This window comes from Protomyctophum parallelum (genome assembly GCF_964188405.1).
Source record: "Protomyctophum parallelum genome assembly, chromosome: 18".
Classification (NCBI taxonomy): Eukaryota; Metazoa; Chordata; class Actinopteri; order Myctophiformes; family Myctophidae; genus Protomyctophum; species Protomyctophum parallelum.
In genome coordinates, this window is record NC_139716.1 from 22929960 (window position 1) to 22941337 (window position 11378).

Sequence of the window (11378 nt, forward strand, 5' to 3'; positions counted from 1 at the left end):
GGAAAGCCTGATCTGAGTTACAAAATGGCCGTGTGAACCGGTCGGGATCGGATGATATCGCTACGTCATGTTGTAGTATTGTTTTGTAGTCATCGGGCAGGAAGAATCATCCGAAACTGCAGCTTTTATTGAGAAGAATCAGTTTGAGGGGAAAGGAAGTTCCGGAACTGATGACTACAAAAAACAATACTACAACATGACGTAGCGATATCCTCCGCTCCCGACCGGATCATAAAACCGAAATGGAATGCTGCCCAGGCTAGCAACAATGTGGTCCTCCTGTGTGCCACAGGAGGCAAACTAACAGCCAAGATTAGAGATTTAAATTCAGTTTTAGCCACTCATACTAGACAGAAAAAATCGACCTCTTACCATCCTTGCCTGTCTGCCCGCCAAGTTCGCCAAACATGCACACCTATTTACAGCTCTGGTCCAGTACAAAACAGTACATACCTTGCCAGCAAGTGCAATGGACCCCCACACGACACGATAACATTCTACCTCAATCATTTATATAGTGTACCTTAATCGAATTTGACACACAACCCAGTCTGTGTCCACCAGATAATGGAGGGTGACCTCGACCCCTTGCGGTCAGCTGTTCAGGGGGTCAAAGCACCACGATATATCTCAAGAAGAGGTGACAAACTGTAGGCTATCAAATATTTGACAAACAACCCCTTTACATTCCGTAACCCAAATATATCTATGCTTTACTCTCCCCTCAACGCACGCACGCACGTATGCACGCACGCACACACACACACACACACACACACACACACACCACACACCACACACCACACACCACACACCACACACACACACACACCGTTTAGTCATCTGTAATTCCATTATCACGGCTTCCTCTCCTCATTACTCAACCTGGTTGTCTTCACTACTGAGCCATGAAGAGAAATTAATTCTTTACCACATCCTCACGGCAAGATTTCCATCTTTAGCTGGAGGAGTGGCTGGTTCCTCGTCTTCAAATTTCCAACAGTTCATGTTTTTTTGTACTACTTCCTCGTGTGCCCCTAGCCAATTTAAATTTCGAATTACTTGACTCAGACGAAGCGAAGACAGTGTGATTGCACGACTGCATTGTGTAAAAGACGGGGGGGAATGCGACCTCGCTCTGTAGAACCCCCCCACCCCCCTTCTCACAGTCGCCGCAGCCATTTCCATTCAGACAGGGACATGTGACTGGGAGGGTCCCATCTGCAGCGGGTTGTCAATCACAGGAACCCTTTTCACCTGGTGCTTTTGAACACTGTGTGCGACCATGCTCGACTTGTTCCATTGCTCTCCTCCCCACTCCAACCCCCGCCCAACCCCCCGACTATACTCTCGTACTTCAGTGCGTCTCTCACATCCAGGGGAAAACAAACAAGTGGTGTCATACCTCTATTATGTGCCAGGAAGCCCACTACTCAAGCCCTGACACTTGCATAATGAGAAGTAGACGTAGTGTGTCCATCACCTTATCAGATGAATGCTCCCTCGTGTGATGTGTAGCGGCAAGGAGAGAAGTTTCAGAGGTTGTTGTCAGATAGAGAGAAACACCCAGCCATGGCTAGACTGACAAATGCACGCCCTTGTAATTACATTTTACAATATGAACTATTTTATCAGGGCAAATACAATGTAGTTTTACACGTATTTACTAAATCATGTTTAAGATAAAACTCTGATGTCATGATCTCATAATGCTAGTCTTGTTAATAAGGCTAACCACCTCCTTAATAATCCAACTGAACAAAACAACACATAAAATTTCCCACTTAACAAATAACCACACCTGAAATGAGATCCTCTTCCTTGTTTTTAGGCTGAGAAAGTAGAAGGCTGTTCTTTTGGCATATAAATATAGCAACGGTCTCTGGTGGCTCAACATAGATGCTCTCCGGATAGCGGGGGGAAAAAAAGGCAAAGTTAATTGGGAAACTCTGGGCTGGAGTGTGATTGTGACTTTGATCAATGACTGGGGAAACTCATTACCAGCGCAGGCCAGCACGTGAGGCGGACCCTAATTGCGTGCCAGTCTGTAACTCAGTGGTGTAATTGACAGCTGCATGAAGCAGGTGTGCCCGGTGACACCAGGTCACGATGCAAAATACAAAGGAGAAAGGGACGGAGAGAGAAAGGGAGAGTAGAAAGGATGAGTGATGGAGCAATAAGGACGTGGAAGCAAGTGTCCCGCACTGAAAATGGCAGATCTACAAGCTGTTGTGCAACAGCTCTGTCCACAGTGATGATGGGTTTTGCACATGATATTCATTGCATTCACACAAAATGGTTTCTAGCAGTTTTGCCATTTGCACGTGGAAGATGACTACCTTTCACATTTGGCTGTTGGACATCAGATTTTGTGTGTATGTCTGTCCGTGTGAGCACGGAATCGATGACTTTGATTGGCTGATGCATATGACGTTGTTCTCATCCTCATACATCATTATCAAGATGAAAATGCACAGCTTTGTCTCGGATGAATTGAAAAAGGTGGACCTGTTGTGAACAAGTGTAATGCTTTATCAGTGTGTCGTCCACAGTAACAGTCTTTGTATTGAGTTGTGATGAAATGCGCCACTCATGCGCCACTCACGTCACAAATAATTTACAAACAACTGAGACTACTGTACTAAAAGCATTTCTTTACATTACAGCATTCAGTAAAATACTATTCCCTCTGCTGCTGCAGCAGTAGCTACTGGTGGTTGTAAATCGTATTGTCGACTTTAAGTGCTTGTTCAGACGAAACTAAAACATCAGCATTATAAGCTGATGTCAATCTGAGAACCCATCGTCAAAAAATAAAGGAAAAACCGTGGCCTCTTTTCCTTTGAATTTGATGGAGTCAACAGTCTGTCTCGAGAGACTAAGCTGACGTAAACAGACCGGGGCAATAAAGTTGACAGTTTTTGTACTTAGCACTTATAGCAGTGTGCAATTCAGACCCATTACTAGACAATAATAATAATAATAAAGTTTATTTTGCACATTTCATCTATTATTCTCCCTGACCAGTTTGTCAGTGTGTCTGTGATGGCTCAAATCAAATGCAATATCACAAACATTTGAAATCCCAACCGCAGTTGCAGTACCAACCTGCAACAATCAAAGCTGCCTTCCTTGCTCATCCAAAGTGATCCACTGATATACCGTCCAGTGGCCGAAAGCCTGTGATTCATGCAGGCTTTTTGGATAAAAGGGCTTGGCTCTAGCGTGTTCCAAGTGGCCATGCAGGGCCATAGCACATTGCATTCAATCAAACACACCATTCTTTTCAGTGTGAATGAGAGGGACTGACTCATAGGCCTCTAATGGCTGCCCATAATGAAGTACCATGATTAAGCACTTGAAGTGGGATCGGGAAAAAAAAGAAAAATGATTCACCTCACAACAGCCTCTATGTGGGTGCTTTTATGCAGACTTTCCTGCTTTCTCATTTGGCTTTCGTATGATTCCCAGTTCCCACATACAGTAAAGGCAAACAAAAAGAGGTTGCATGCTATTTAAATAATTTCCTGTAGGATGTACAGTAATATTCTGCATTATATAGAGAGTCAAGATAGGTAGAATTGTTGAGAATCAATGACTTAACCACTAAGAACCAAGTCAGCATTGAGCTGTGGGATTTTGAGACCACTTCAGAATATTAATGCCTGGCCCTTGGACACTAGAACACAAATCATCATGCGCGTAACGACTGACATTCAGATTCAAGTTGTAAAAAGGACACATGTTAATAATAGAGGTGGCTCTGACTGGTCCGAACCTCTATCAGGAGGCAGTTGATAATTCACCCGCACAGCGCGTGCGCGCACACACACACACACACACACACACACACACACACACACACACACACACACACACACACACACACACACACACACACACACACACACACACTCTCACTCACTCACTACAAGACAATGTGTGCCATGGTGACCTGCCCAATTCTGTGAGTTTGCTGCCATCTAAAGGTTACAAATCATCTAAAGCCTGGGTCTTGTTGTAATGAAAGTCACATAACTGCAGCTATAATACATTTAACCACATCCCTATTCTGGGCATGTCATAATAGGCAAACATTCGGCAAAAACAAGAAACATACAGTGAAAATATAGCAGATCTACAAACTTTGTTGTGAGCTTAATATAGATTGGCTATGTTTAACTACCGGTATTGAAGAGATATATAAAGGGGAAAAGCGTACCAAAGTATAGACTCCCGGGCTCTATACTCGAGTGACGGCTCACAAAAGTGGCCTAGGGTTTAGTTTCCCCTAAAACTATCACCAGTAAGACGACCTGAGGGGATGTCCCGAGTGGATGTGTGCGAGAGCGAGGCCGCGTGCACACATCCGCCTGGGTGACGGGAGACTGCTCGGCAAGCGCTGGCGCTTTAGCATGGGGGGTCAGATCAACATATGGAATGTCAGAACAGGTTAGCTCCATATATGGAGATCTAAGGGTGGCAGCGGGGGCAGTGTCTTGAGTATACAGGGTTTGATGAGCTCAGATCAGTCAGAACGGGTCAGCTCCATATATGGAGATCTAAGGGTGGCAGCGGGGGCAGTGTCTTGAGTATACAGGGTTTGATGAGGGCCCAGGTAGGATGGGCCTTCATTTCTGGGCCTGTTGAGAACTCTAGTTTTCGATGATCCAGTCTTCTCCATGTATGGCTATCCAGGGTTTGATGAGGTCAGTGTTGTGATCTTCATATATGGAGACGGCCATACTGTATATAGAGCGTGTCACAAGGCGTGACAGACTGACAACCATATATGGTGGTGTGACGTGTCATGAGGCGTGACGGACTGACGGCCATATATGGTGGCGTGACGGAGTCACCGACGGAACGACTTTCATAGTAATCTGCGACCTACGGTTGCAATTAGTATTAAGGCTCAGTTATACCCTTTATTCAGGTGCACGTCAGTGACGACTCAACAGCGCATCAGCCAAACCCCCTCCCTGTGCTTGTGATCGCGTTATTATTATTATATATACTACTGTATATCCGAATAATTGTAATTGTATGAAAATGTGTCATATAATCCCATGAGGGATGGGCCACGAGGTGGCATCATGACACTTAAATAAAGTCATTCATTCATTCATTATTAAGGAATAATGGTGGTGTCACAGACACCACCCGAAAGGCACAAGTTGTTCCTCCGAGGATGTCTTGAAGAACATAGACTAATTATAATGTTAACGTGGCCCGTGGAGACGAGGCTGGGGCAAACGGACCAGACGGCGGATGACACCCTCCACATGGTCAGACACACTAGATGACCAAACAGATGCTTCACACCTCCGAACTCATTAGCAGGTCTGACCGATCTGACCATGGCCATCTGCATTCTAAAAAGAAAATCCACCTTGCATTTGTTTAAGGAGCCTTATGACCATGATGGGAGTATTTTCAATATTGTTCAAATTTATGTTCACATTATGTTCACATTTATCGACATGGTTTGTGAGCAGATAAAGGTAAATTGTATTGTATTCATGAAAAATACATTTTATATATGTATCGGTACTTTGTTTTGTGTGAAAGGATAAGTGACCACAGTTGCACTTATTCTCAATAGGCAAATCTCATTGCAGTGATTGCGTTGTCCCAACTAACACACACACACACACACACACACACTGCCTTGGGTACGGTGGGAGAAGATGGATTGCCGCTAAGTATTTTCCGAAACATATCGCAGTCCATAGATTATAGCTATTATAGGTAAAGCTCCTGGCAAAAAGATTAGTCTAATTAGTTTTCTCTTTAACTATGCTCCGTCTTTGGCTGTACATTATTTGTGATGCATTGCCTCTTTAAAACTTGGAGAGGCAAGTGGAATGCCACTTTAATCGAGTGTTTTGCATCTTCCGGTCGGTTTACCCTCATCAACATAACGGTTCGAGGGACGCTTAAATGGCTCTTGAAGCGCGTTATGGACGATGATGATGATCTGCCTCATATTTATTTAGCAGCAAAGAGAGGATGCAAGGCCACGGAGAAATCGAGAGAAGTCGTCAAAGCTGTTCTGCTCCATCAAAGACATCCTCACTTTGAGCCCTTTCTCCCAAAATATGGATGTAATGATAGTCATCTCTTACTCCGAAAATAAGCACAGACAGATGTCTGACAAATGCCCCGATATCTATCAAAGTGCTATTTCCTCGCCTTGTGTTTTTTTTCCCCTCCCCTTACCAGCCTCTGACGATACATCACTGGCTTTGATCCCAACTGTCCTAACTGTCTGCCGAATGTCACACCAATTCTGAGATTGGCTGTCATAGTGTGTGCAGTTTGTGCATTGCGGAGTGCGTGCGTGCGTGCATGCGGGCTTGCATGCGATAAGCGAGTGTGTGAGTGTGCTTGCATTCACGACACGTGCGTGCCTCTAAGTATTGCAAATATTTAAAAACTGCACTATAGTCTTCCAGGTACTTACGTGTGTGTGTGTGTGTGTGTGTGTGTGTGTGTGTGTGTGTGTGTGTGTGTGTGTGTGTGTGTGTGTGTGTGTGTGTGTGTGTGTGTGTGTGTGTGTGTGTGTGTGTGTGTGTGTGTGTGTGTGTGTGTGTGTGTGTGTGTGTGTGTGTGTGTGTCACGTCTGAGCAACAGCCTTATCCAGGGAGGATAAATCCAATCCATTACCTGGCGGGGCTCAGTGCAGCTCAATCGATGGCACTCTCAGTGGCTACTGATGAACTTCCCTCTCTGACAAGGTGTATCATTCAGACCTCTAGCCAGAGTGTATAGGTCTCCGTCTGGCATTTCAAAGCATTCAGCACGGATGGAGGACTCGAATATATACTCTCAGGCAAACCGAGCACATTATGTGTTGAGCTCAGACATCCTCACAGCCGGGTGCATATTATGCTGTTTTGAGTTGTACTCGACTCGCAAAAAGTTATGCAGTAGTGCGGTATCGAGCTGGGCAATATATCAATATTATATTGATGTGAGAGTAGATCGTCTGGGATTTTGGATATCATTTATTATGGTGAGGGAAAAAAAGGGTTGTCTCTTCCTTCGTTTCGAGGGAGCAGCAATATTCGTCATGGAAGTCTGTTTCATGGCAATCCACCCATTAGATTTGGAGTTATAATTTTGGCCTGATGGTGGCACTGGAGAAAAGGCCATGTGGTGTTCAAAACCAGTAGGGTTCATCATTCATGTTCATCCGCTGGTAAGGTGCACAGTAAGTTCATTGCATATCAAGCCTGTTGTTTTCCAGATATCTTGTTGCAGGCCTAAAAATAACCCAGTATCTTTGAAACACAACGTACAAGATGTGTGTTCATTTACTTATTATTACCAGTTAGACACCTGACATCCGCCTGGGTGACAGCATACTGCTGGCGCTTTGTTGATCACATCAGATCAACATATGGAATGAATTCTGTACTGGCCATATGGAGCTTGTCTTGAGTTGGTTTGATGAGGTCAGATCAACATATGGAATGTCAGAACAGGTCAGCTCCATATATGGAGATCTAAGGGTTTGAGGTCGGTAGTTGCCGGCCAATCTTGATGACAAAAGGGATCTCCATATAGGCTTTATATTGATGACATCAGGGGTCTCCATACAATGTGATATGTGACTAGCTCTGAGATTGCATGTTCCTTTTCCAGTCTCTTGGTGGCTCTGAGGTACGACCTCTCTCTATTGTACAGGTCTGCCAAGCATGCAGCATGGTGGAGCTCCTGTGCAAGAGTCTTGCAAGACGTTTTCCGTCATTTAAAGTTTGGGCACATTCATTAACTCTCTTATTGAGATTCATTGTCATAGCTTTTCTTGTGAATTCAGAGGATGTGGCTTCTTTGTCACATGTGAAACATGTTTGGCTTTTAATGCTGGTTCTACTCAGCTTGGTCTGGCATTCCACTGTCTGAGCACTCTCTGCTTTAAATTTTTTGGTTCTCACTCTCTCCAGTTTCGTGTTGTTGAACATAATGCGACAACTTTTGTGATATTGAGCCTTGTTCCTCCTCAGAGTTTCTTAAATGCCACCACCATCATCAAGTTTGGCTGGATCCAGTTTAATAGGGAACTACCCATAGATCCGAAGTCCCGTTAGTCCGAACATGCACTGCTCCCGTGCTTGCGGTTAGGTTTAGGTTTGCTCCCGTGCTTGCGGTTAGGTTTAGGTTAGGGTTAGAGATTTTTCGGAACAATGAACCTTCAGACTAATGACACGGCACCGTTTAATAGGCATCTCATTCATTGCGTGAAAGAGGGGGATATTTGTTGCAATCACAGTGTAGCCATCATGTTGTTGTGATTGTCGTGCATGTGGTGATGAGAGCTCTTTACTATTCTTCTCTTTGCAAAGACAACACTTGCTCCAGTCAATGAATGTAGGCGGTCCTGGTCCAGGACCGCCTAAATTCAGGACTCCTGGATCTATATTTGCCAACTTGATGAATAGTAATCGAGGTATCACAGTATGATAACTACGGTATCTGTATTCAGTGAATCAAGGCTGAGGGTTTATTCTTTTACCGCCATCATGCACAATAAGGTATAGGACACGACTAGGTTCGACAATACAATATATGATCTACACCTAGCCCGATCGTTCATCCAGTATCATTTAAGTCCAGTGCGATCTGTACACCATCTTGGTAAGACCATGAATAAGTCATGTATACCCCCTTACCCTTGGCTCGGCTCTCCCTCGCTGGCACACCCTGTCAATTCAGGTGCGTGCGGCTGTCTAACTAAACATCACACATGGTAAACTACATGTAATCTACACTAGCTAACTGATGTGGGGCTTATAGACAACATTTGGGACACTGAAGTCATTATTTAGCTACACCAAACTTAAATTACTCAGCTGATACTGAACCCCATGCTGAGTTTCACAGCAGCAGCGCCACCAGTGTGCCCTGGCTGTGCGTTGATATCTACTCTGTTGAGCTACTACATTATCTTCCATCTTGAAAAATGGCCGCCATCTTGACATTTTGTTTGGCCAGATGGTTTTATCAAAAGAGCAATCTCTAAGGAGTTTGTGTGCCAATGTTGGTGCTTGTATCAGCAAGTGAACAATTAGTAGAGTTATCTGCCTTATTAGACGGGAAATGCACGACTTCATAGTAAATGCGACCTGTGGTCGCAAAAAACAATAAAACAGACATGTATGCCCACGTGCATGATGTGAGACAAATCCTTTTAACAGGAGTTATTTGGTATATTTTTTAATCCAGCAACCATCCAATTTGTTTTGGTGGATGTGCATTTTGACATGATAGCAGTCTGTCTGATTGTGACTCCTTTCAACTGAGAATTGTAATACCTGCTGAAGACCGTCCTGTACCACTAAAGCATTGCGATGCGGATGAACTGTTACAGACATTTTACATTTCATAGGATTACTCTTGCATTAGGTTGACAGACTCCTGCTTTAATGATTCCAACCACTGCTGTACATTTTAAATCCATTTGATGGGAGCTATTTGGTGTCTGGATTTGTCTGTTTTTATATCACTAGATATTTTGGATCCAGCGCTCATCCTATTTAGTTTTGGCACTAGCTAGATGGATCTATCTGGCTGCTATGCGGTCCTCACACCGTTGATCCGACTGTTATGCCCATATTTGGAGATATCTGTATCTGTCAGTCCCTTAATATAACAAGTAAGACGCGCAAACGCGTGAAGCGAACGCAGCTCGTGTGTGTGTGGTTGTGTGTGTGTGTGCTACAGCTGCGCCCTGTGTGTGTGTGTGTGTGTGTGTGTGTGCGTGCGTGCGTGCCACAGCTGCGCCCTCTGGTGGCGGGCCGGTGGTGTAACAGCGTGACACACACACACAGCGTGACACACACACACACAGACACTCAGCCCCTGCTGTCATAGTAAGTGGCTCACTGCGTTCGCAATTAGGTATACTAGAACTGTGCCCGTTGGAGCCTCTACAGTGGTGCCCGTTGGGCACTGGCCTACAATACTATATAGTATGAGTCATTTCTCATGAAAAACGAAATACTATAGTATGTCATTTTTTTATACTATGGTATAGCAAAATTACATACTATAGTATGCCGTATAGTTTTTTTTTTTTAATGAAAAACGCCTTACATATTATAGTTTGTTGTTTTTTGGGGGCGACTATGGCTCAGGAGGTAGAGCAGGTCGTCCAATGATCCGTGGGTCGGCGGTTCGAATCCCGGCTCCTCCTGTCTACATGTCGAAGTATCCTTGGGCAAGACACTGAACCCCAAATTGCTCCCGATGTCCTGGTTGGTACCTTGCATGGCTTCCGCCACGATCGGTGTGTGAATGTGTGCGTGAATGGGTGAATGTAATGCACAATCTATGTAAATCGCCTTGGATAAAGGTGCTATATAAATGCACCATTTACCATTTTCATGAAAAACGACATACTACAGTATAGTATAAAAAACGACATATTATTTTATACTACTAGAACAGTGCCCGTTGGAGCCTCTACAGCGGTGCCCGTTGGGCAGTGGCCTACTTGGAACAATGCAAGTTGGAAATGAATGCCCCACATGTTATGCCCATATATGGAGTTATTTGTCAGGCATGTCCAAATGTGGAGTCTATAGACGTCAGAATGATGTCAGAACAGGCCAGCTCCATATATGGACACTGGGCAGGGGCCCTGTCCAGAGCCCGGGAAGAGGCTTTTTTGGGGGGGTTCTGGACAACCGTGGGTCTGCTTATATGAAAACATGGAACCTCATGATTTAACAAGCCAGCATAGCTAAGTAGCCTCCATATATGGAATCTCATTGTCAAAAACCTAATTGAGGGCAGAATAATGTTACCACTGTAATAGGCTAGCTGCTATTGTACGCACAATCATACTTCACACAATGAAGTCGGAAACAGAACCAATAAGATCAGTGCCAGCAATGTTGTATTTGCCATGTCTAGAGAGGCTCTACTCACGTCCAAGCATGTTTTCATATCATCTGACTGCCACTTCCTCTCAAAATGAAAGAGAGAGAGAGAGAGAGGGAAGAGAGGAGCTAGGAGTCGGAGATGAAATGGTGCGGCGGTTATGAGATGTGTGTCTGATGCCTTTTCAGAGCTGCAGTGTTTTGGCTGCCGCACCAGTCAATCACGATTACAATGACGACGGGAGACGGGAGCAGTGATGCAGAAAGAGCAAGCGCGATAATTACAATGCAAGGGACAAGATAATGGGAATGCGCCACACTCTCCCAATCATTTCATGTATCAACTGTCGACTGAAGCCCACACCACCACCACCCCCAGACACCGCCAGACCACCCACCCCAAACTGCAGCACTCTCTCCGACAACTAGCAATCACAGGTCATATTTTGTGAAGACTGAAATGAATTAATTTGCTAAGGATGGCGGCAT